Raw genomic sequence first — 26,091 nt, 5'->3', positions numbered from 1 at the left:
AGCCACTGATGTTAAAATCTGATGATATTGTGTGCCACAAAGAGAGAATCTACTTGCATATAAGGCTGACTGATGGCTTTTGAATTGTGAGAGATGGATTAGAATCTGACAATATTGTGCACCATGCAGAGAGAATAGATTTGCACACAAAACTGACTGATGTTTTTTTTTAATCTCGTTAGATGGATTGACTGCATGATACCATTATAAAAGCAAATCAGCATAGTATTTTCAGAGACTGTCTTTAAATTGCTTGTTTACAGCAACATCAAGCTCCTGCAGTTTTAAAGTCCACACCTTCAGATATAAGGCCTAGGTCTCTCTTCATTGCAGCAGCTAAGGGATGACCATTACAGGTGCAGTTCCAATAATACGAAAATATTTGTAGGGTTGTGCAGTTAAGCTGCTTGCTAATTTTTCGTGGCCATATTTTGGGGAAAAAAATGTGGCTTATATTTGGGATAATAAGATATTTCTCGCACTTCACCTGTCTGATCTAGCACTTTTTAAAATGGAGTAATGCTGGTAAAATAATTGTTCTCATTTTTCCTTCGCAAAAGGTACGAATTGCCCTCAGAGTGGATACTTCCATGTACTGTTTGTATTATCGGAGAAATAGCCACTGCATATGCTTTTCCAGTTATTTCCATATGATAATTGCGTGGTCTGTGAGGGTAGATCAGTAAATAAGCTGCAAATGTCAGTTTACCTTATACCCCATTTAAATGACGTGTGCATATTTTTCCAGCAGATAGCAACAGATGTATGCTTGTCGTAGAGGGGTGTGGGACATTGCGAGGCAGCCAGTGTAAGATGATGGGTGTACTGCATGAGTGTACAAAAGTAGATCAATGTGCAGTTGTGTGTTTTTTGTGAGCTCAGGAACTTACTAACAGTAAGTCTCCAGAGAGAGTGGGGAGGGGGGGGGGGGGGTCTGGGTGACTTTTCAAACCCAACCCCTTTCCCTATAGCTCTCCCCCCACAGGGGGTCCACAACTCTTTTGTGGATATGTGCGTGGCGAGCACGGGCCCCGAGCCATTGCAGCCTTCTTTCTCTCCAGGGCTGCATTTCCTTTCCCTTCCACTCCTTTCCCCTCCTTGCTCCTTTCTCCTCGCCCCCTCCTCTCCCTCTCTTGGTGTCCTTGCTTATGTTGGCCCCGCTATCCTCCTGGTTCTGTTGGTTTTCCAATTCGGCTTTATTGCTTAATCATCTCCTCCTTTTGGCATTCCTTGGTCCCCCTCTGGGGTTTGACCTCCATTACCAAATTTCTCCTCCGTACTGTCAGCCATTTGGGGAAGAGCACCTTACCTAGTGTCTCCGACGTGCGCCCTCCTAGTACATTCCACCTTTTCTTTCACGTCGTTGTCTGATGCTAGGGTGCATAGCCAGCACAGTAGCCAGCCCGTGTGGTGGGGTCGCTATGTACCCTTTTGGTTGAGCCCCCTGAACACACAGGGATCACACTTCTGATACCTGAGCTGTGACCTCCTCATGCATGCCTTGTAGTGGTTGCTCGTCCTACTGGAGCATCGGAACTCCCGGCAATGGCCGCCGTGCCAGACGGCCCTTGCTGTGGCTGGGTGGCGCCTGTGAGGAGAGCCCCTGATCGGAGTGGGTGGTATCAGGGCGGACGCTATGCAGATGAAACGCATACGGATCCAAAACTCTGCCCGTTCTTCTGCGGCCGTCTCTCTGCGTGGAACTGATTCCTCAAGTGCTGCTTCTCTTGCCCCTTCGGCCTTCCCTTCCATGGCTACCCCCTGGGAAGAGGGTCAGGCCCGTCGTCTAGGGGCAAAACCTTTCCCCGTTATCTAGTTTGCACCAGGACTGATGGAGATACTCTCACCAGTGTCAAACCTTTATTCTTTGTGGAACACATTGAAGACAAGTTTGGCAAAGTAGACTCCCTGAGCAAGATGCGGTCGGGTTCGTTGCTGATAAAAACTGCTTCAGCTGCCCAATCTGTGGCCCTTCGTGCCTGTACCCATCTTGGCACAATTCCTGTGTCCATTACCCCTCACCAGTCTCTAAATATGGTGCAAGGTGTGATTTTTCACAGGGACCTCATCCTTCAAACTGATGAGGAACTTTGGGACAATCTCGGACGGCGGGGTGTTCACTTTGTTCGGCGTGTTCAGAAGGGTCCTAAAGATAATCGTATTGATACTGGTGCCTTTATCCTGGCCTTTGAAGGGGATACCCTTCCTGAGAAAGTTAAGATTATGGTCTATCGCTGTGATGTGAAGCCGCACATCCCCCCTCCTATGAGGTGTTTTAAGTGCTTGCGTTTTGGCCACGTGTCTTCTCGCTGTTCCCAGGACCCTCTCTGTGGTGACTGTGGATGTCCACTCCATGAGGGGAGTCCCTGTGTTCCCCCTCCTGTATGTGTAAATTGTCATGGTAGTCATTCTCCACGTTCACGTTCACCAGATTGCCCAGTATATAAGAAAGAAAAAAAGATACAGGAGTATAAGTCCCTCGATCGTTTAAGCTACACAGAGGCCCGTAAGAAATATGCACGACTGCACCCTGTGTCCATGACATCTAGTTACGCCTTGGTTACATCTTCACCCCTTCCTCGCCCTTCCTTACCCCCATCCCGGACCCCTCTCCTCCCCCCCTCCCCTGCGGCTCCCACACCTTCTCCAATGGGCGCTGCTCCCCCTCCCCAGCCGGAGAAGTGTCCCACTCCTTCGGCATCTGCCAGTCAAGGGCGCCTCTCCCGGGATGCCCTTTCCCGGCTCCTTCCAGGTCAAAGGTCTGCTGCCGCGCGGCGACCGCGAGAGCCGCGGTCTGTCGGCCCCCAGGTCGCCCGGTCTCTTTCTGTTCCTGATCTTGCTGCAGCTGGCTCCTTTATGCCACACAGCCCTCCTCGATCTCAGCCTGAAAAGAAGAAGAAACATAAGTCCCAGGACAAAGAGCCTCTGGTGTCACCGGAGGTCCCTTCCCCGACTTCACAACCGGATTCTGACCTGTCGTTCGTGGATGTCGCCCCCTCCTTGTCGGTGACAGGTGGGGACCTGGCGGTATGACTGGATTTAGCGTGTTCAGCCCTCATTTAAACCATCGTTCTGTGGTTCTCCAATGGAATTGTAATGGATACTATCGTCACCTTCCGGAATTGCAATTCCTTCTTTCGTCCTACTCTGCAGCTTGTGTGGTTCTCCAGAAATCTCATTTTACTGATGCTCACTCACCGACCCTCCGTGGGTTCCGTGTTTTCAGTTGAAATTGGGTCGGACCCTTGCGGGCTTCTGGTGGCGTTTGTACGTTGGTCCGTACAGACATTGCTAGCACGTGGATTCCTCTCCAAATTACATTGGAAGCGGTTGCTGTTAGGGTCCACTTAGACTCTGCAGTCACAGTTTGCAATCTTTATCTCCCTCCTGACCGGACTCTTACACCTGCTGCCTTAACCACCCTTCTTCAGCAACTTCCTCCTCCCTTCCTCCTCCTTGGGGATTTTAATGCTCATCATCCTTTGTGGGGCAGTGCCTTTCCATCTAGACGAGGTCTTCTTATAGACCAATTTATTGCAAACCACGACCTGTGCCTTCTTAATGATGGCTCCCCTACTCATTTCAGTGCCAATCATGGTACCTTTTCTGCCATTGATCTTTCTCTTTCTTCTCCCTCTCTCCTCCCTTCATTACACTGGTCGCCACACGACGACCTTTGTGATAGTGACCATTTCCCGTTGATTATCACGCTCCCTTCCCGCTCCCCGATGGACAGGTTACCTCGTTGGTCTTTCCACCGCGCCGATTGGCCTCTATACACTGCACAGGTCGAGTTTTCTCCCTCTTTGTCGGGTTGTATTGATGACGTCCTACGTGACGTGTCTGACGCGATTGTTCGCGCTGCTAACCTTGCTGTCCCGCGCTCATCTGGACCATTTCGTCGCCAGCAAGTCCCGTGGTGGAGTACGGCCATTGCCATTGCCATCCGTGATCGTCGTCGAGCTTTGCAACACTTTAAGAGGCACCCATCCGTCGCCAGCCTTACTACCTTTAAACGCCTCCGTGCTAAAGCCCGTTATTTAATCAGACAGGGTAAGCGGATATGTTGGGAACTATTCGTTTCTTCCCTTGGTTCTACTGTCCCTCTGTCACAGGTATGGGCTACACTTCGTTCTCTCCAAGGTTGCCATCGGCAGTCCACCCTCCCAGGCCTTCACCTCCCAGATGGCATTTGTACGGACCCATTAGTTCTTGCAGAACATCTTGCAACCCATTTTGCAGTGGCGTCAGCGTCAGCCTCCTATCCAGCTGCTTTCCTTCATCAAAAACAGCTGGCTGAAGCTTCCACCTTATGTTTCACCCCTTGTGAGTCAGAATCTTACAACGAACCTTTTACTGAATGGGAATTTCTTTCTGCTCTATCTTCTTCTCATGATACGGCCCCTGGCCCGGATTCCATTCATAACCAACTGCTTCAACATCTCAGTGCTCCACAACGGCAACATCATCTTCGGGTGTTTAACCGTATCTGGCTCCAGGGTGACTTCCCTTCTCAGTGGAGGGATAGCATTGTGGTTCCTGTCCTTAAGCCTGGTAAGAACCCCCTATCTGTTGACAGCTATCGGCCAATTAGTTTGACCAATGTTGTTTGTAAGTTACTTGAACGGATGGTAGCCCGTTGGCTCAATTGGGTCCTCGAATCTCGGGATCTATTGTCGCCTTACCAGTGTGGCTTTCGAGAGGGATGGTCTTCAATCGATCATTGGAATCTGCAGTTCGGCAGGCTTTTTCCCAGTGCCGCCAGTTGGTTGCAGTGTTTTTTGACCTTTGCAAGGCCTATGACACGGCCTGGCGCCATCACATCTTACTTACCCTTCATCAGTGGGGTCTTCGGGGCCCACTCCCGATTTTTATCCGCCAGTTCCTGATCCATCGGTCATTCAGAGTTCGAGTTGGTACTGCTTTTAGTTCTCCACGGACCCAGGAGACGGGCATACCACAGGGTTCTGTCTTGAGTGTCTTTTCCTCATTGCTATCGATGGACTTGTGGCCTCTGTCGGTCCCTTGGTCGCCCCTGCCCTGTATGTGGATGATTTCTGCATTTGGGTTAGTTCCTCCTCGATGGCATCTGCAGAGCGGCAGCTCCAGGTAGCTATACGGCGTGCCTCTGCATGGACCCTCTCCCACGGGTTTCAATTTTCTCCTTTAAAATCGCGAGTGGTCCACTTCTGTCGCCGTACTACGATCCACCCTGATCCAGAGCTCTATCTCGCTGCCCAACGATTGCCTGTGGTTCCGCAGTTTCGTTTCCTGGGTCTTCTTTTCAACAACAAGCTCACTTGGTTGCCCCATATCAGACTCCTGAAGGTAGGATGTTTCCGTAAACTCAATGTCCTTCGCTTCCTTGCCCACTCGTCTTGGGGTGCGGACCGTTCCCTCCTCGTCCGTCTTTATCGTGCTCTAGTTCTGTCTCGCTTGGACTATGGTTGTCAAGTTTATGTTTCAGCTGCTCCTTCCACACTGCATGTGCTGGATCCAGTCCACCATCGTGGTATCCGTTTGGCCACCGGTGCCTTCCCTACTAGCCCTGTTGATAGTCTCCTGGTTGAAGCTGGGATCCCCCCCCCCCCTTTTCTGTTCGGCGGTCCCAGCTTCTGGTTTACCGGTTGGGCTGCGCCTTGCGTCTCTTTGCCGTGATTTTCAGCTTCCTTCTTTGTCCTGTCTTCCTTGCTCCCTCCCCTCCACCCCTCCTTGGTTAGTTCCTCGGCCTCAAATTCGGATGGATCTCCGCCGAGGTCCGAAAGATTCCATCCCCCCGGTGGTGTTCCGTTCCTTTTTCCGCCAAATTTTATGCGAGTTTCGGGATGCTGTTGTTTTTTACACTGATGGCTCTAAATCTGCTGATCATGTTGGGTATGCCTTCACGTCCTCTGTTGGAACGGAAAGTCATCTGCTGCCACCTACATGTGGGGTGTTTACTGCGGAATTGATGGCAATTTCCCAGGCCCTTACCTTTATTAAACAGTCCCAACACAACCGCGTTTTGTTATGCAAGGACTCGATGAGTGGCCTTCTTGCTTCTGACCGGTGTTTTTCGCGCCATCCCTTGGTCTCTGCCATCCGTGACCATCTCGCTGATATTCACCGTGCTGCTTGTTCTATTGACTTACTTTGGGTCCCTGGCCGTGTGGGTATCCCGGGTAATGAGCTCGCTGATCGTTTGGCTGGGGGAGCAGTTACCTACCCCCCGTTTTCTGTAGCCCCTCCTGCAGCGGATTTACGGCTTCACATCAAATCCCACTTCGCACAGTCATGGGCCAATTCTTGGGAGGCTACTCCCCTGTCTAATAAACTTCGTGCAATTAAGGTGACACCAGGCCCGTGGCGTTCTTCCTTTTGCATCTTCCGAAATGACTCTACCACACTGTGTCGTCTCCGAATTGGCCATACTCGGTTGACCCATGGTTTTCTTTTGCGTGATGAACCACCCCCCACTATGTGGTTGTGGAGCCTTCCAGTCAGTATCCCACATTTTGGTTGAATGCCCCCTTCTTTTGGCTCTGCGTGCTAAGTACAGGCTCCCCCACGCTTTATCTTTGATGTTGGTTGACGACTCCCGGATGGTCTCTCTGGTTCTCGGTTTCCTCCGGGAAAGTGGTTTTTATTCTCAGTTTTAAGGTTTTTAATCTCTCTGGTGTTGGGGCAGGGCGGTGAGTGTTTGGGTGTCTCCCACTGTAAGTTATTCAGATAGTGAAGGGAGACGAAAATTTCATAGTCATGGGTGACTGGAATTAGAGTGTAGGAAAAGGGAGAGAAGGAAACGTAGTAGGTGAATATGGATTGGGGCTAAGAAATGAATGAGGAAGCCGCCTGGTAGAATTTTGCACAGAGCACAACTTAATCATAGCTAACACTTGGTTTAAGTATCATGATAGAAGGTTGTATACATGGAAGAACCCTGGAGATACTAAAAGGTATCAGATAGATTATATAATGGTAAGACAGAGATTTAGGAACCAGGTTTTAAATTGTAAGACATTTCCAGGGGCAGATGTGGACTCTGACCACAATCTATTGGTTATGACCTGTAGATTAAAACTGAAGAAACTGCAAAAAGGTGTGAATTTAAGGAGATGGGACCTGGATAAACTGAAAGAACCAGAGGTTGTACAGAGTTTCAGGGAGAGCATAAGGGAACAATTGACAGGAATGGGGGAAAGAAATACAGTAGAAGAAGAATGGGTACCTTTGAGGGATGAAGTAGTGAAGGCAGCAGAGGATCAAGTAGGTAAAAAGACGAGGGCTAGTAGAAATCCTTGGGTAACAGAAGAAATATTGAATTTAATTGATGAAAGGAGAAAATATAAAAATGCAGTAAATGAAGCAGGCAAAAAGGAATACAAACGTCTCAAAAATGATATCGGCAGGAAGAGTAAAATGGCTAAGCAGGGATGGCTAGAGGACAAATGTAAGGATGTAGAGGCTTATCTCACTAGTGGTAAGATAGATACTGCCTACAGGAAAATTAAAGAGACCTTTGGAGATAAGAGAACCACTTGTATGAACATCAAGAGCCCAGATGGAAACCCAGTTCTAAGCAAAGAAGGGAAAGCAGAAAGGTGGAAGGAGTATATAGAGGGTCTATACAAGGGCGATGTACTTGAGGACAATATTATGGAAATGGAAGAGGATGTAGATGAAGATGAAATGGGAGATACGATACTGCGTGAAGAGTTTGACAGAGCACTGAAAGACCTGAGTCGAAACAAGGCCCCTGGAGTAGACAACATTCCATTAGAACTACTGATGGCCTTGGGAGAACCAGTCATGACAAAACTCTACCATCTGGTGAGCAAGATGTATGAAACAGGCGAAATACCCACAGACTTCAAGAAGAATATAATAATTCCAATCCCAAAGAAAGCAGGTGTTGACAGATGTGAAAATTACCGAATTATCAGTTTAATAGGCCACAGCTGCAAAATACTAACACGAATTCTTTACAGACGAATGGAAAAACTAGTAGAAGCCGACCTCGGGGAAGATCAGTTTGGATTCCGTAGAAATGTAGGAACACGTGAGGCAATACTGACCTTACGACTTATCTTAGAAGAAAGATTAAGGAAAGGCAAACCTACGTTTCTAGCATTTGTAGACTTACAGAAAGCTTTTGACAATGTTGATTGGAATACTCTCTTTCAAATTCTAAAGGTGGCAGGGGTAAAATACAGGGAACGAAAGGTTATTTACAATTTGTACAGAAACCAGATGGCAGTTATAAGAGTCGAGGGACATGAAAGGGAAGCAGTGGTTGGGAAGGGAGTAAGACAGGGTTGTAGCCTCTCCCCGATGTTATTCAATCTGTATATTGAGCAAGCAGTAAAGGAAACAAAAGAAAAATTTGGAGTAGGTATTAAAATCCATGGAGAAGAAATAAAAACTTTGAGGTTCGCTGATGACATAGTAATTCTATCAGAGACAGCAAAGGACTTGGAAGAACAGTTGAACAGAATGGACAGTGTCTTGAAAGGAGGATATAAGATGAACATCAACAAAAGCAAAACGAGGATAATGGAATGTAGTCGAATTAAGTCGGGTGATGCTGAGGGAATTAGATTAGGAAATGAGACACTTAAAGTAGTAAAGGAGTTTTGCTATTTGGGGTGCAAAATAACTGATGATGGTCGAAGTAGAGAGGATATAAAATGTAGACTGGCAATGGCAAGGAAAGCGTTTCTGAAGAAGAGAAATTTGTTAACATCGAGTATAGATTTAAGTGTCAGGAAGTCATTTCTGAAAGTATTTGTATGGAGTGTAGCCATGTATGGAAGTGAAACATGGACGGTAAATAGTTTGGACAAGAAGAGAATAGAAGCTTTCGAAATGTGGTGCTACAGAAGAATGCTGAAGATTAGATGGGTAGATCACATTACTAATGAGGGAGTATTGAACAGGATTGGGGAGAAGAGAAGTTTGTGGCACAACTTGACCAGAAAAAGGGATCGGTTGGTAGGACATGTTCTGAGGCATCAAGGGATCACCAATTTAGTATTGGAGGGCAGCGTGGAGGGTAAAAATCGTAGGGGGAGACCAAGAGATGAATACACTAAGCAGATTCAGAAGGATGTAGGTTGCAGTAGGTACTGGGAGATGAAGAAGCTTGCACAGGATAGAGTAGCATGGAGAGCTGCATCAAACCAGTCTCAGGACTGAAGACCACAACAACAACACTGTAAGCAGTGTTCGGAGATTCCCGATTCCCCTTTCTGACCGACATCCACTTTTCTTCCCCTTTTACTCTGTTTTTACCCTTTTTTAAGGCTTGGTTAGTCTTTCTATTCCCATACGTACTTCCTACATTATAGCAGTTGTACCTTTTAAGTCACAGGTGGTCTTGCCTATGCTGCTTCAGTATAGTGTTGGGTTCGTTCTCTTGCCTTGTTCCCACAATTTTTTTATTTATTTATTTATTTATTTATTTATTTTTTTTTTTTACCAATGACAACGTGACTGCACTTTTATGTTTTTCCCTTTTTCCATTTTATTGTTCTGACTTTTCTGAGATGTCCCATTAGCAGAATGGAGTATATTTGAAACAAGGGACTGATGACCTTGCTGTTTGGTCCCTTAAACCTCAAACAACCAACCAACCTATAGCTCTCCAGTTTCTTTTGCTTTGCCCCTCTTCCTTTCCTTCAACCCTTCTGCCACAAGAAGAAGCCACTGGCTCCAAAAGCTTACATAAGTAAAACTTTTTTTTCATATGTGTTCTCTTGCTACCACTTGGTTAATAGGCTGTTTTATCTATCCAGTTACATTAGATCATTCATAATGATTGGTGTGTGATGATCGATGACGTAGCCCCGCATGTTGACTGAGCAACACGAAATTAACAAGTCTTTCCAACACCCCATTTAGTACTCTGAGGAAGAAGAGGACCTCAATGTACAATTTTTTTTACAGCGGACAAGTCTCGAGTCCTCCACTTTCAACCAGAAACAAAATGATCATCCATGACGTGGAAACATTTTACCTTCCCAATAACAGAGAAGTACGGGACTATTCCATCAGCCTGTAAGGTTACACATTCTGTGTTTTGCACTATGCAAGAGGTCATACTGATGAAATTTCAGCGTCACAGTCAGACCGTGAACTTTGCATCGTTTCCCCTCCCCTGAAAGGGTTCGAAATGGCTCTGAGCACTATGGGACTTAACATCTGAGGTCATCAGTGCCCTAGAACTTAGAACTACTGAAGTCTAACTAACCTAAGGACATCACACACACCCATGCCCGAGGCAGGATTCAAACCTGCAACTGTAGCAGTCCCGCGGTTCCAGACTGAAGTGCCTAGAACCACTGGGCCACAGCAGCCGGCCCCCTGCCAGGCTCCCCCTGCGGGTTCGGGGGTTAGAATAGGCCCGCGGTATTCCTGCCTGTCGTAAGAGGCGACTAAAAGGAGTCTCACATGTTTCGGCCTTATGTGATGGTCCCCTCTCGGGTTTGACCTCCATCTTTCTAAATTATTCCGAAGAGCGAGCCAATTGGGGAAGGGCGCCTTACGTGGTGCACTGTGTCCGTCGTGCATTGAGACCTTTAGCCAGCTTTTTCGTCGTTGCAATGGTGTCCCGCTCTTTTTCCATCTCTTGGGCGAGGATACGTCCCTGGGTGCGATTCCCACGCTGCACTCTGCGTTGTTTCTTTTAACTACGACGACGACCTTGGACAGTTTTGCACCTAAGATCCAGCACGGTAGCCAGTCCGTTGTGGTGGGGCCGCCATGTACCCTCTTGGTTGTAGCCCCCTGACAACACAGGGATCGCTCTACTGATGCCTGCGCCGTTAACTCCCCACGTATGCCAAGGAGTAGATGCCCGTCTCCCTGGGGCATCAGGACTCCCGGCAATGGACATCCTGCCAGGTGGCTATTGCTGCGGCTGGGTGGCGCCCGTGGGGAGGGCCCTTGGTCGGAGTAGGTGGCATCAGGGCGGATGACCCGCAATGAAGCGTGGTACATCATCTCTCGCTGGCGGCCAGCCGCCAGCAGTCTCTAAGCGTTCTCGGGCTCAATTTAATGCTGACAAGTACAATCCGAAATCGTTCCCCTCTCTGGCCACGCCGTGGGAGGAGCGTAAGTCTCAGGATGGAGGTAATAGTTATTCGCCCCGATTCTTAGTTTGTACGAGAGCTGATGGGGAGTCTTTTCTCTCCACAAAGCTTCAGTTCTTCGTTGAGCATTTAGAGGACAAGTTTGGGGAGGTGGAGGGCTTGTCAAAAATGCGCTCTGGATCGGTCCTGATCCAAACGGCATCCTCTGCCCAGTCACGACAGTTGCTTGCTTGTGACAAGTTGGGGGATGTTGCTGTTACGATCACGCCGCATAAGAGTTTAAATATGGTTCAGGGAGTTATTTACCATAAGGACCTTCTTTTGCAGTCTGATGACGAGCTGCGCGCCAACTTAGAGCGCAGGGGTGTACATTTCGTCCGGCGCGTTCATCGGGGTCCGAAGGAAAATCAGATAGCTACCGGTGCCTTCATCTTGGCCTTCGAGGGTGATACGTTACCGGAAAAGGTCAAGGTGATGGTCTACCGATGTGACGTCAGGCCCTATATTCCTCCCCCGATGCGGTGCTTCAAGTGCTGGAAGTTCGGCCATATGTCTTCCCGCTGCACTTCCAGCCTCACATGTCGAGATTGCGGACGCCCGTCTCATCCCGATACTCCATGTGCCCCGCCTCCCATCTGTGTCAACTGCGGGGAGCACCATTCACCTTGCTCGCCTGACTGCAAAGTCTTTCAGAAAGAGCGCAAAATTATGGAATATAAGACCCTGGACCGGCTGACCTATACTGAGGCCAAAAGGAAATATGACAGACTCCATCCTGTGAGAATGACATCTTCTTATGCAACTGCTACGGCAACTGTGCTAGCCCCATCAGTTTCGAGACTTCCAGCCAGCTCGATAAGCAGTAAGACTCCTCCTGCCCCCTTGCCTGTGGGGGGCTCTACCCAACCGGTTGCTCCTGCACCACCTACCTCAGGAGCAACCTCCTCCCACCCGTCGGGGACGTCCGTCCCCGCTTCTCAGCCGGAGAAGCGTCTAACTTCTTCGGCTACTCTCGCCCGTAAGAGTTCCCTTGGGACCCTCCCTTCCCAGGGTTCCACCAGCGGGAAGGATGACGGCCGCCAGTGGCATAAGTCCTCACCAGCGGCCGGGCGTAGGGCTTCACGATCCTCCTCTGTCCCGGAGACTGAATCGGTGAAGCCTTCCCAGCCGGTGCAACCCAAGGTTCAGCGAGAGAAGTCCAAGAGAAAGACCTCTAAGGCCAAAGAACTTGCGGTGGCGCCAACCCCACCGCACCTTTCGCGCTCTGCGTCTGAGGATGCAGTCGAGATTCTAGCGTCCGCTGAGGACCTTGATCTCGCTGGTCCCTCAGACGCCACGGATGCCTCTCGTACGGGTACTGAATCGGTGGCAGTGAGTGAACAAGCAGCGTAAATTGCCTTCCCAGTCCTTTCACGCCTTTCTCAGCCATGGACAATATCATCCTCCAGTGGAACTGCGGCGGTTTTTTCCACCATCTAGCTGAGCTCCAACAACTTATAAGCCTTCACCCTTTCTTCTGCATTGCTCTTCAGGAAACTTGGTTTCCAGCAATGCGAACCCCCGCCCTCCGTGGCTATCGGGGTTATTATAAGAACCGGGCAGCATATGAAAGGGTGTCGGGTGGCGTCTGCCTCTATGTCCTTCACACTCTGCACAGCGAGTCTGTCCCTCTCCACACACCTTTAGAGGCTGTCGCTGTTCGGGTGTGGACGCCACAGGCTGTTACCGTCTGCAGTCTTTACCTTCCACCAGATGGTGATGTCTCGCAGCATGTCCTGGCTGCGCTGATAGCCCAATTGCCGCCACCGTTCTTGCTATTGGGCGACTTCAACGCCCATAACCCTCTGTGGGGTGGGTCAGTGGCAACAGGTCGAGGCGCCATCGTTGAGCATTTATTGTCGCAGCTCGATCTCTCAATTTTAAATGATGGTGCCTTCACACACTTCAGTGTGGCGCATGGCACATACTCCGCCATTGACCTTTCAATATGTAGCCCTAGCCTCTTACCGTCTGTCCAATGGAGTGTGCATGACGACCTGTGTGGTAGTGACCACTTTCCGATCTTTCTGTCACTACCACAGCGTCACTCTTCTGGGCGCCCTAGCAGATGGGCTATGAATAGGGCTGACTGGGACTTGTTCTCCTCCACTGCCGCTCTTGAGTTTCTCTCTAATGACGACATTGATGCGGTGGTTCAATCGGTCACCACCGGCATCGTTACTGCCGCCGAATCTGCCATTCCCCGTTCTTCTGGGCCCCCTCGGCGGAAGGCTGTGCCTTGGTGGTCGCCTGAGATCGCTGAAGCGATTAAAGATCGCCGGCGGGCGCTCCAGCGTCACAAGCGACATCCCTCCTTAGACCACCTTATCGCCTTCAAACGGCTGCGTGCGCGGGCCCGCCTCCTTATCCGCCAAGGCAAGAAGGAGTGCTGGGAGCGGTATGTGTCCACCATTGGCCTACATGTCACTCCTTCGCAGGTCTGGGCCAAGATTCGACGCGTCTACGGCTATCGGACCCCTGCCAGCGTCCCTGCGCTCTCACTGAATGGAGCAGTTTGTACTGACTCCGACGTCATTGCCAATCGCTTAGCAGAGCATTTTGCTATGAGTTCCGCTTCTGCGAATTACCCCCAGGCCTTCCGCTCCATTAAAGAGCGGATGGAACGTCGGAGCCTTTCGTTTCGCACCAACCACCCAGAATCTTACAATGCTCCATTCAGTGAGTGGGAATTTCGCAGTGCCCTAGCTGCTTGCCCTGATACCACTCCTGGGCCAGATGGCATCCACTGTCAGATGCTGAAACACCTTTCAGTGGACTGTCAGCGGCGCCTTCTCGATCTTTACAACCGTCTTTGGGTCGAGGGGGTGTTTCCGTCGCAATGGCGGGAAGGCGTTGTCATCCCCGTTTTGAAACCTGGAAAGACTCCTCTGGAGGTGGACAGCTACCGCCCCATTAGCCTCACCAACGTTCTTTGTAAGCTTCTCGAACGGATGGTGAGCCGGCGCTTAAATTGGGTACTGGAGTCTCGGGGCTTTCTGGCTCCGTCTCAGGGTGGGTTCCGGAAAGGCCGCTCCGCCGCCGACAATCTGGTGAGCCTGGAGTCGGCCATCCGTACTGCCTTTGCCCGCCGTCAGCAACTGGTCGCTGTCTTTTTCGACATGCGGAAGGCGTACGATACGACATGGCGTCATCACATCCTTTCTACGCTTCATGGATGGGGTCTTCGGGGCCCTTTGCCGATCTTTATCCGCAATTTCCTGTCGTATCGTACCTTCCGCGTGCAAGTCGCAGCCTCCTATAGTTCCACCCACGTCCAGGAGAACGGTGTGCCGCAGGGTTCTGTTTTAAGTGTCTGCCTGTTTTTAATAGCCATTAACGGGCTCGCTGCGGCCGTGGGAAATTCTGTCTCTGCTTCCCTGTATGCTGACGACTTCTGCCTTTATTACAGCTCTACTGGCATTGCAGCTGTTGAACGTCAGCTACAGGGCGCTATCCGTAAGGCGCAGTCTTGGGCTGTAGCGCATGGGTTTCAGTTTTCGGCAGCCAAGACCCGCGTTATGCATTTCTGCCGGCGCCGAACAGTCCATCCTGAGCCGCGGCTTTATCTTGCCGACGAACTCCTTGCTGTGGTGGAGACCCACAGGTTTTTGGGGGTGGTTTTCGATGTCCGGTTGACTTGGCTGCCTCATATCCAGCAGCTTAAACAGACGTGTTGGCGGCATCTAAACGCTCTGAGATGCTTGAGCCACACCCGCTGGGGCGCCGACCGCTCTACCCTGTTGCGGCTCTACCAGGCGTTAATCCAGTCCCGTCTGGATTATGGGAGCCTGGCTTATGGCTCAGCATCCCCATCTGCGTTACGGGTGCTGGACCCAATTCTCCACAGCGGGATACGCCTTGCCACTGGTGCTTTCCGCACCAGCCCTGTGGAGAGCGTACTAGTGGAGGCAGGTGTACCTCCACTGCGGTTCCGGCGCCAACGTTTGCTGGCCGCGTATGTTGCCCATGTTCTAAGCTTGCCCGGGCATCCAAATTATCGTGTCCTGTTCCCGCAGTCAGTCGTCCATCTGCCAGACAGTCGGCCCCGGTCGGGTTGTCCGATCGCCGTACGCGTCAAGGAGCTTCTCTGCGGGCTTGGGTTTTTCCTTGTTCCACCTCCTTTCCGGGCGCCTCTGCGTACACCCCTGTGGTGTGTTCCTCGCCCTTGCCTTCGGCTCGACTTGGCACAGGGCTCGAAGGACTCGGTCCCTCCAGAGGCCTTCCGCCGCCGCTTTTATTCCATCCTGGCCACGTATCAGGGCTCTGGAATTGTTTACACCGACGGTTCGATGGTTGCTGGTCGTGTCGGGTATGCGCTAACTCTAGGGGACCATTCCGAACAACGGTCCTTGGCGGCTGGCTGCAGCGTTTACACTGCTGAGCTAGTCGCCATCTTTCGAGCCCTAGAGTATATCCGCTCCTGCTCAGGTGAGTCCTTCGTTATCTGTAGCGATTCCCTGAGCGGTTTACGAGCTCTCGACCAGTGTTTTCCTCGTTCTCGTCTGGTGATGGCTATCCATGAGTCCCTGCATACTCTTGCGCGTTGCGGCCGCTCTGTGGTCTTTGTGTGGACCCCCGGTCATGTCGGTATCCCAGGCAATGAACATGTTGACCGCCTGGCGAAAGAGGCCACGAGTAAACCATCTCTGGATGTTGGCCTCCCAGAGGCTGATTTGCGGGCAGTCCTCCGCCGAAAAGTTTTTGCGCTTTGGGACGCTGAATGGCGCGATCGGATTACACCCAATAAACTCCGTGCCATTAAGGAGACGACGACTGTGTGGCGGTCCTCCATGCGAGCCAGCTGCAGGGACTCAGTCGTCCTTTGTCGGCTCCGCATTGGCCACTCCCGGCTAACACACAGTTATTTACTGCGCCGGGAGGACCCTCCTGTATGTCGCTGCGGGGCGGCTTTGACGGTGGCCCACATTCTGTTGGCCTGCCCCCTTTTAGCTGTGGTCAGGCAGACATTTGCGCTGCCTGATACGCTCCCTGCCGTTTTATCTGATGACCCTATTATGGCTGCCTTAGTTTTACGTTTTATTAGGGCAGGGAGTTTTTATTCTTTCATCTGAGTGTTTCTGTTTTATTTTATTTTCTGTGTTGATTCTGGCCTTTGGCCTATGATTTTAAACTGATCTTTTAATGTGTTTCTAAGTGGTTGGCTTTTCCTTTTTTATTTCTATGGTCGGCCAACCACTGTCACACTCTGTGTGGTTTTAGTTCGTTTTGTCTTGTCCTTGTCTCCGTTTCTCTTGTTCTGTATCGTCTGTGATCTATTCTGTTCCTCGGTTTTATTCTCTGTGGGTGTTCTTTGTATTTGGAAAAAGGGACCGATGACCGTAGCAGTCTGGTCCCTTTCATCCCCCAAACCAACCAACCAACCCCTGCCAGGCGGCCCACAGCTCATTTGTGGGTACGTGTGTGATGTGCACAGATCCCCGACCTAGTGCTGCCTTTCTTCTCTCCCAGGCTGCTTTCTTTTCCCCATATCCACTCCTTCCCATTGTAGCTCCTCCCACGTCTGCCCCTTCTGTTCTTCCTCCTTCAATATTTCCCTTTATGGCTACTTGGCTGTTCCCTCAATTCTGATATTTCTTTTTGGTCTAGTTTCTAGTGTTTCCACTCTTCCTCCCCCCCCCCCCCCCCCCCTCCCAAGTCCCTTCTCCTGCCCTCCTTTGGAGTTTGACCCCCCTTTCGAAATTCTGCTTCTGTAGTGTGAGCAATTTAAGGAGCAGCTCACTCCCTAGAATATCCTCCGGTGTGGGTTCCTCTTCCTTCCCTGCTGTAGCCCCCTCTCCCCCCTGCTAGGTCACCGAGCGAGGTGGCGCAGTGGTTAGCACACTGGACTCGCATTCGGGAGGACGACGGTTCAATCCCGTCTCCAGCCATCCTGATTTAGGTTTTCCGTGATTTCCCTAAATCCTTTCAGGCAAATGCCGGGATGGTTCCTTTGAAAGGGCACGGCCGATTTCCTTCCCAATCCTGCCCTAACCCGAGCTTGCGCTCCATCTCTAATGACCTCATTGTCGACGGGACGTTAAACACTAACCACCACCACCACCACCACCACCACCACCACCACCACCCTGCTAGGTCACCAGAAGGTGTAGCGAGTCCATGTGGTGCAGTTCTTATGGGCCCATATGGTTGACATCATAGGAATCACACTTCTGGTACCTGAGCTGTGATTGCCTCGTGTACGCCTAAGAGTGGTTGCTCACCTTTTTGGGGCACTGACATTCCTGGCGACGACTGTCGAGCCGGGTGGTCCTCGATGCGGCTGTGTGGTACCCGCGGGATGAGCCTGTGATCGGAGTGGGTGGTACCGGGCTGGACGCTCTGCACAGAAAGCGTGCTGAGCTCTGTGCTTCTGGCTGCTCTTCCGCAGCTGTGTCTTCATACAGAAACAGTTCTCTCTCTGCTCCTCCTTTTGTTTCCCCAGTCTTCCCTTCCCTAGCCATCCCCTGGGAGAGGAGCCAGGCCCACTGGCTTGGGAAAAAACCTTTTTCACATTACTTGGTTTCACCCAAGACACACAGGAAAACTTTTGCCACAACCAAACTGCCCCCCCCTTTTTTTAAAGAAAAAAAGAACATATCAAAGATAAGTTAAGGGAAGTTGACTCAGTAAGATGTGATTGGTTCCCTACTGATTAAAACCTCTTCTGCCAGTCGGTCGGCTTCCCTTTGTGCTTGTAAGCACTCAGTGGATGCTCTGATGAGCATTACTCCTCACCAGTCCTTGTGTATGACACAGAGCAATATTTGCACAGGGACAGCCTCCTGCAATCTGACGAGGAACTCAGGATTAATCTGAAACGGCACGGCATTTTTGTCCAGCAAGTCCAGAGGGGTCGTAAGGACAATCGCCTCGTATGGGCGCTTTCGTCCTAGCTTATGAGGGGATACCTTTCCAGAAAAGACAAAATTGTGGTTTACCATTGTGATGTGAAACCCTATATCCCACTCCCGTGCACCATTTCAGGTGTCTCCGTTTTGGTCGTGTCTTCACGATGTGATCCGAATCCTATTTGCTGAGACTGCAGCTGCCCTCTCCGTGTAGGGAGTCCTTGCAGCCAAAGTGTGTGAACTGTTCTGGCTCACACTCTCCTCGCTCACTGTAGTGCCTGATATATAAAAAGGAAAGGAAGATTCTGGAATCCAAAATTCTTGACTGTCCATCCTACTCTGAGGCGTGACAGAAATTTGTTTCCACACGGTATCTTTAACACCTACCTTTCCATCCACTGCATTTTTCGTCCTCCTCTTTCCTCCTTACCCCTGTCGTGTCCCTATTCCCTTTCCTCCTCGGTGGTACTTCCCACTCCTTCTCCTTGGCCCAAGAAGTAACCTCTTCTGTGGGACCTGCCGGGCATGCGGCTCCCTCGAGGAACCTCCCTCCCTGGTGTCTCCAGGACGAGAAGTCTGTTGCTTAGTCACATGTGGACTCATGTTCTGTAGATCTCAAAGCAACTCATTAGCTTTCGGATCCTGATATTCCTGTGACTCCATCTCTTCCTGACCACACCTCCTCTTGTCCTCTCAAGGAGAAGAAGATGAGTTAAGTCTCAGGATGAGAGCGCGGCCCCTGTCTCCTGCCCCCACAATTCTGGTCCATTCGATGTGCTTCTGGGCTCTTGTACTACTCTCCTTCAGTGGAACTGTAATGGTTACTGTCTTCACCTTCTGGGATTGCAGTCTCGTCTTTCTCTCTACTCTGTAGCTTGTTTTGTATTGCAGGGATCTCGTGCTGTGGATACTCATTCACTGACGATCTGTGGTTTCCGAACCATCTGCCGAAACTCGTCGGCTCTTTGTGAGCCTTCGGTGGTGTGTGTGCATGGGCCGCACAGACGTGTTAGTTCTCGAGTTCCCCTTCGTACTGCTTTGCAGTGGCCTTTTGGATCCATTTAGGCTCTGCAATAACAACATGGCAGTCCTTATTCCCCCCTCCTGCACTGGAATCCTAAATTTCCTGCTCTTGTTGTCCTTCTTCGACAGCTCGTTGCTCCCTTCCTTCTCCTTTGGGATTTTAACTCCCGTAACCCTCTGAGGTGGTACTGCGACCGTAGACTGGGACAGGATTGTTGAAGACCTGTCGGCAGGGCTCAATCTCTGCATCCTCAACACTGGAGGCACAAACACTTTAATGTGCCACAAGGCACTTTCTTGGCCATAGATTTCTCCATTTGTAGCCCTGGATCTCTCTCCTCCATTCAACGGCGAGTTCATGACAAGATGTGGCAACAGCCATCATTTTCCACTCTATAATATTGATGGATAGATAAAAAAGTCACTCACCAAGTGGCGGCAGGGGAACCCACACGTAAACGAAGGCTATATTTACACAAGCTTTTGGAACCAGTGGCTCCTTCTTCCAGCAGAAGGATTGAAGGGAGGAATGAAGAAAAAGGACTGGAGAGGTTTTTGGAGAAGTCACCCAAACGGCGGATCGGAGAAGACTTACCGGACAGAATGAGAAGGAAAGACTGACTGTTGGGTACTGCACTAGATGAGATTTGAAAACCTGAGAGCTTAAAGGTAGAAGAACAGGTAATATGCAAGACACAGATTACTGCAGAAATATCGTGTATGAGTTAGTAAGAGTGCAAAGCTAAGTTCATTGTGAAAGATGTAGAAAACTAAGATGGAGCAAAGAAAGGAGTACATACTGTGAAGAAATGCTGAGATGGAAGAAATTAACATAAATTAAGGTCAGGTGGGTGGTGAGAACCGAGGACATATTCTAGCGCTAATTCCCACCAGTGGAGTTCGGAGAAACTGGTGTGCAGGGAAGAATCCAGATGGCACGTGTGGTGAAACATGTATCAAGGTCATAACTGTCGTGTTGTAGACCGTGATGTGCAGCAGGATATTGTGTGTTGCCAGTATACACGCTCTGACCGCCTGGGAACACCAGACGCTGTTGGGTCCCCTTCATTTCCCGCCCGGTTTGCCGTGTGGTCTAATGCACGGCTTTCCGGGTGGGAAGGAGCGCCAGTCCCCGGCACAAATCCGCCCGGCAGATTTGTGTCGAGGTCCGGTGAGCTGGCCAGTCTGTGGATGGTTTTTAGGCGGTTTTCCATCTGCATCAGCAAATGTGAGCTGGTTCCCCTTATTCCGCCTCAGTTACACTATGTCGGCGATCGCTGTGCAAACAATTTCTCCACGTACGCATACACCACCATTACTCTACCAAGCAAATATAGAGGTTACACTCGTCTGGTGTGAGACATACCCTGGGGGCGGGGGGGGGGGGGGTTTCCAGTGGGGGCCGAACCGCACAATAACCCTGGGTTTGGTGTGGGGCAGTGAAGGGGTGAAGTGGACTGCGGTAATCATTGTGGGGTTGTGGACCACCGCAGATGCGTTGGGGGCGGAGCCTCTCCATCGTTTCTAGGTCCCCAGTTAATATAACATAACATACACGCTCTGCCTATGCCCATTCATCCTAACTGATAACTTGGTGGTAGTCAAGCCAATGTAAAAGGCTAAACAGTGTTCACATAACAGTTGGTATATGACATACCATTTCACAGATGGCTCTCCCATCAATAATATGTTTTGCCAGTTACAGAGCTGGTATGGGTGGTGGTAAGAGGGTGCATACCTTGCAGCAGGGATGATCACAGGGGTAGGAGCCACAGGGTAGGTAGGAGCAGCGTAGGGTCTGACCAGAATATTGGGAGGGAGACGGAAAGCTATTCTAGTTGTGGTGGGCAAAATCTCAAACAGAATGGATCTGATTTCAGGGCACAATTTTAGGAAGTCGTGGGCATGCCGAAGTAACTGATTAATACATTCAATCTGTTAATAACACTATCTTCCAAATCTGTTAATAACACTTTCTTCCACTCTTCTCATGTTCATTTACTGTGTTTCCTAGCCCATGAGTCTCTTCTATTTACTTACCAGCTTCATAAGGAGTGTCCTCACTGCCACTTGTCCTTTCAATCCGGCATTAGTAAGTTTCCTTTTTACTGTTGCAACAGATACATTTTTTGTTTCTACCAGTTCTGTACGAATTTGAGCAATGTTTTGAATCTATTTCTCTGACTAGTGATTCAGATGAATTTGTCATCACTTTTAATTTTTCTACGAGGTTGTCCCGGTCACAGTATGTCCTTATTGCTACCTGTCGCCTTCTGGTTGTGAAGGATGTATTGCATTCCCCTTATGCACCCACCACATTGTTTCACGATTGAGGCATAGATAAACCTGCTTGTCTTACTACTATAGTTGCAGCACATTTGTCCGTGTACATCTCCTCTCTTGGAACCATAATAATGTGTGCGCTGTCAACTGTTGCTAAGGAACTGAAGTGCAGTAACCATATATTGTACCTCTGCTTGAAGCACACAGTAGATATCACAGCACTACAGGGAACAACAGGGCAGTATGGAATGGGCTGTCATTTGTGACGCAAGTAAACCAGTTCAGCTAGCTATTATTTATGTACACATTTTTCTAGGTAATATTGCATGAAGATGAAAACAATCTCATAAACCCGGCATGTTTACTTTTTTTGACCATTCCTTTGCTTACTCAACCGTAGCCATGATATTATATGACATCTGCAGGGAATTAGATGTCAGTTATTTGGTTTATTGAAATTGATGAGAAGTAATTTAGGTAAGAGGAATAGTCATTTTGTCCACACAAAATCAAGTTGTGACCACAAAGCTTAATGACAGTGTTAGTCTACATATTCGACCTTCAGTGTGACAATTTTCTCTGACAAGGGATGATTTAATTTCTTAGACTTTCCCGGTGATTCAGTGTCATCTCGTGGAACTGGGTGTACTGCCGGTGGTCAGCATCTTCCCGACGCAATATTTCGACATCGTGACTCAGCATCTTCGTCGGAGGCTTCCTGGAACTGGTGGACAAGCTGAACGTTCGCATATTCATGTGTGATCAGTGTCCGGTGTTCCTGCACCGCCCACATCTACTGCGACTGTTTCTGGTGGTGCTATTTATCTCTAGGCGTTCCAACTTCTGTCTGCGCCCATTTTCTGCTGTTTTCCCCAGTGGCGGCTGTGCTGAGGAGTTCTGAAATATATTTGCACCCACCAAGTGTGCTTCCAGCACTATTGACACACTGCAAATGTTTCTGATGCTGTTGGCAACCACTCTGGCTTTGTATTGTGTCCTTGTCATACTCGTGGCCTTGTGGGTTCAGCATGCCCCTATAAGTGCCGTGCCTGCCCAATTGGACAGTTGTGGGAATTGCGTATTCTGTCCATGTACGCCACACCAATCTGTTGTGGTGGTGACCACCCTCTGGAGATGTTTAGTATGTCTGCTCCTGAGATATGTGGTGCCTGTGGGAGTTGGCTCCCGAGGAGGAAGTTGGCACGTGCTGCTCTGCAAGAGATTTGACCCCGTTAATTATGCCCCTTATTGTCTGACGTTTGTTGCTGCAGAAGGAAACTTTTTCCCGTTGTTTCTTCAGTAATTCTAAAGCCGGATTCCACACTGTACTGATCTGGTATCCTGCTTCCCAGTTGATCAGGTTCTCTGTCATCCTGATTTCGATAGATTCAGTGATCACACTATCCCAAAATCTGGGAGTCTGAGCCAGGTGTGTTCAAGTTCCAGGTAGTGTTGTGTTACTGCTGTTTTAATGTCCTATCTTAGTCTGGTATGTCTTTGGTGTTCTTTACATCTTATTTCAACTATTCAGGTGGTCTGATCGATGTAAGACATACCACATTCCTTAACCCCAGATCATCTCTGATCGTTCCAAGGCGCACGCTGATCTTGTTACGTGGGCAGAACAGACTTCTGATTTTGTGATTTTTCAGGATCCTGCTTATCTAGGCAGATGCAGACCCTGTATTCAATAGATAGGCTACCCTCCTGTTCTCTTCTTGTTCTTCTCCCATTGTATCAGATCGTCTGGTGAGACAGATCGTCTGGTGAGATGTAGCACTTTGCAGATGGCCCTATTTGAGTACCCTTTATGTATAAACACTTGCTGTAGATGATCAGACACAAAATGTAGTTCCCACAGCAGCCTAATTTGGCAGGCACCACCTCTGTAGGGGCGTACCGAACCCACACGGCCAGGAGTTTGACAGGGGTACGATAAAAAGCCGGAGTGGTTGCCAACAGCATAAGAAACGTCTGCAGCGTGTCTATACAGAAACATGCGTGGTGGGTGCTGACCTAGCATGGAATGCCTTGGCATAGCTGCCACTGAGGAAAACAGTGGAAATGGGTGCAAATGGAAGGCAGAATGCCTAGAGATAAAAAGCACCACCAGAAATGGTCACAGTGGGCGCAGACGGTGTAGGGAACACCGTACACCGCCCAGGCATAAATACGGGACGTGGTCAGCTTGTTGGCCAGTCGCAGGAAACACCTGACTGAGAACCTAAATCACGACATCAAAATATTGTTTCGGAAAGACGCAGACGGTCAGCAGTACACCCGATTCCACGAGATGACACGAGGGATGACTTGGTGAATGAGTCTGCATTCAGGCTCTTCAGCAAATGTTTCACTTCGAAAATCACCTTGTTGTCTCAATCAACTATTTCTGAATTTGAGGCAAGGAGAAAAAGTCGCTGGATTCTCATGTTGGAGTGTGGGGGGTGTAGGAAATGTGATCTTTGCTATCCCAAAGAAGCAGCACGTGTGTCTGTGTCCTGCCCAGAATGACCTGTAAGCATTGTTCGTAACAAATACATCTCATCGGGTAGCTTCTTGTAACACTTGGTCCTGAGAGCCTCTCATAACCTCCTCAGAAGAGTTTGATTATATGGTATTGTGCTGGTTTCCCTCCAATGAGCATAATATGTCACTGCCACACTGAGGCTGTACCAGATAAGAGGTTTGGCTAAAATGTAACTGGAATTGGGATACAACATTCTTTATTGTTACTTCATCACCAGTTTTAGGTCATCTCTTTCAAAATACTACACTCTCTCTGTGTGTTTTTTCCTACTGATCAAAACAGTCTTTGAAGTTATTTTCAGAAAATATGTTCGTGGCTTCCGTCACATTTTTTATGGGTTCAGCTGTCTCAAATCTTGTTCTTTTCAGTGCAGCCTTCCCTTTTGGGACCAGAAAGAAGTCACATGGAGCGAGATAGGAAGAGTCGGGTGGATGTTCCGACACGTGGACCCCTTGCTTGTGCAAAAATGACCTGATAGGTATCAGGTTCTTGGGCACCATTTTTAAACAAACTTTCTCATGCGAAAATGTTAGTGTTAAATCTGCCGAATAGTTTGTCGATTCGTTACAATGTCAGAAACGGCACAAATACTCGACTGATGATCTTTTCAGATTAAACCTCTAGTTTTTTCAATGTCTTTGTCCGTTGTTGACGTCAAGAGTCACCACAGGTGTGACACGTCTTCACTCTTTTCGTGTCCCCCTTTGAACTGCTTAAACCGTTCGGAAACTAGAGTTTGTGAAAGGCATTGACCTGGTTTCGATAAAGAATAGGCCTCTTTGGCAGTCTCTGCAAGTTTCACTAAAAATTTCACATTACTCTGTTGCTCTTTCAGAACACTAGACATATTTTTGACAGGCTGCAGGTATACGGTCTGACAAGAGCGAAGGGCTCAGTCGGACCGAGGAGGTCGGCTGGAACGGAGAGGAGACCTTGCACGTCTTGGCAGTGTAGCGTCAGACCTGGAGGCCAGTGCTGCTTGTCTGCTAAAAGTACGGCCTGGTTATTTTATAACCAAACCTCATATTGGCATAACACTACCTAACAGATGGGTCTTTGCATTTTTTAGCACTGCTGCAGCCACATTTCCAATGCTTTGTCTCAGGGACACAGTGACATACCTGGTACTCAGCTGGAGAAACAGTCTGGACTGGCATCGCCGTCGGACTATTTCGAATGCTGCATCAGATCGGTGAGCTTTTTGAAAAGGTGCGGGGTGTCGCGAACTGGGCGGGTGGTGACACTTGTCATGTACAAAATGTTGTTGTGTTGTTGTTGTGGTCTTCAGTCCTAAGACTGGTTTGGTGCAGCTCTCCATGCTACTCTATCCTGTGCAAGCGTCTTCATCTTAGAATAACTACTGCAGCCTACATCCTTCTGAACCTGCTTAGTGTATTTATCTCTTGGTCTCTCTCTCTACGATTTTTACCCCCCACACTTTCCTCCAGTATTAAATTGGTGATTCCTTGATGCCTCAGAGCATTTTCTACAAACCAATTCCTTCTTCTAGTCAAGTTATGCCACAAATTCCTCTTCTCTCCAATTCTATTCAGTACATCCTCATTAGTTACATGTTCTACCCGTCAAATCTTCAGCATTCTTCTGTAACACCACATTTCAAAAGCTTCTATTCTCTTCTTGTCCAAATTATTTACTGTCAATATTTCACTTCCATTCATGCCTGCACTCCACACAAATATTTTCAGAAAAGACTTCCTGACAATTAAATTTATACTCTTTTTCAGAAACACTTTCCTTGGGATAGCCAGTCTACATTTTATACCCTCTCTACTTCAACCATCTTCGGTTATTTTGCTGCCCAAAAAGCAAGACACATCTACTACTTTAAGTGTCTCATTTCCTAATCTAATTCCCTCAGCATCACCCAATTTAATTCGACTACATTCCGTTATCCTCATTCTGCTTTTGATGATGTTCATCTTATATCCTCCTTTCAAGACACTGTTCATTACGTTCAGCTGCTCTTCCAGGTCCTTTGCTGTCTCTGACAGAATTACAATGTCATTGGCGAACCTCAAAGTTTTTATTTCTTCTCCACGGACTTTAATTTCTACTCCAAACTTTTCTTTCATTTCCTTTACTGCTTGCTCAATATACAGATTGAATAACATTGGGGATAGGCTACAACCCTGTCTCACTCCCTTCCCAACCACTGCTTCCCTTTCGTGCCCCTCGACTCTTATAACTGCCATCTGGTTTCTGTACAAATTGTAAATAGCCTTTCGCTCCCTGTATTTGACCTCTGACACCTTCAGAATTTGAAAGAGAGTATTCCAGTCAA

At 49.0% G+C, this 26,091-nt stretch overlaps 2 protein-coding genes across 2 annotated transcripts in view; both read left to right on the top strand.

Annotated features, from left to right (window-relative positions):
* The window catches only part of LOC126108510 (uncharacterized), a 56,376-nt gene that overhangs the window by 14,526 nt on the left and 15,759 nt on the right, over positions 1-26,091 (top strand). The gene's annotated exons all lie outside the window — the stretch shown is intronic.
* The window catches only part of LOC126108506 (uncharacterized), a 369,053-nt gene continuing 359,932 nt past the window's right edge, over positions 16,971-26,091 (top strand). Inside the window, exon 1 of the mRNA XM_049913773.1 lies at positions 16,971-17,007. The gene's annotated coding sequence lies outside the window, so the exon portion shown is untranslated. The remainder of the gene's footprint in view (positions 17,008-26,091) is intronic.

The sequence above is a fragment of the Schistocerca cancellata genome, chromosome 11, assembly GCF_023864275.1.
Source record: "Schistocerca cancellata isolate TAMUIC-IGC-003103 chromosome 11, iqSchCanc2.1, whole genome shotgun sequence".
Classification (NCBI taxonomy): Eukaryota; Metazoa; Arthropoda; class Insecta; order Orthoptera; family Acrididae; genus Schistocerca; species Schistocerca cancellata.
Note: the sequence above shows the minus strand (reverse complement) of the source record. Positions and strands in the feature narration are given on the sequence as shown.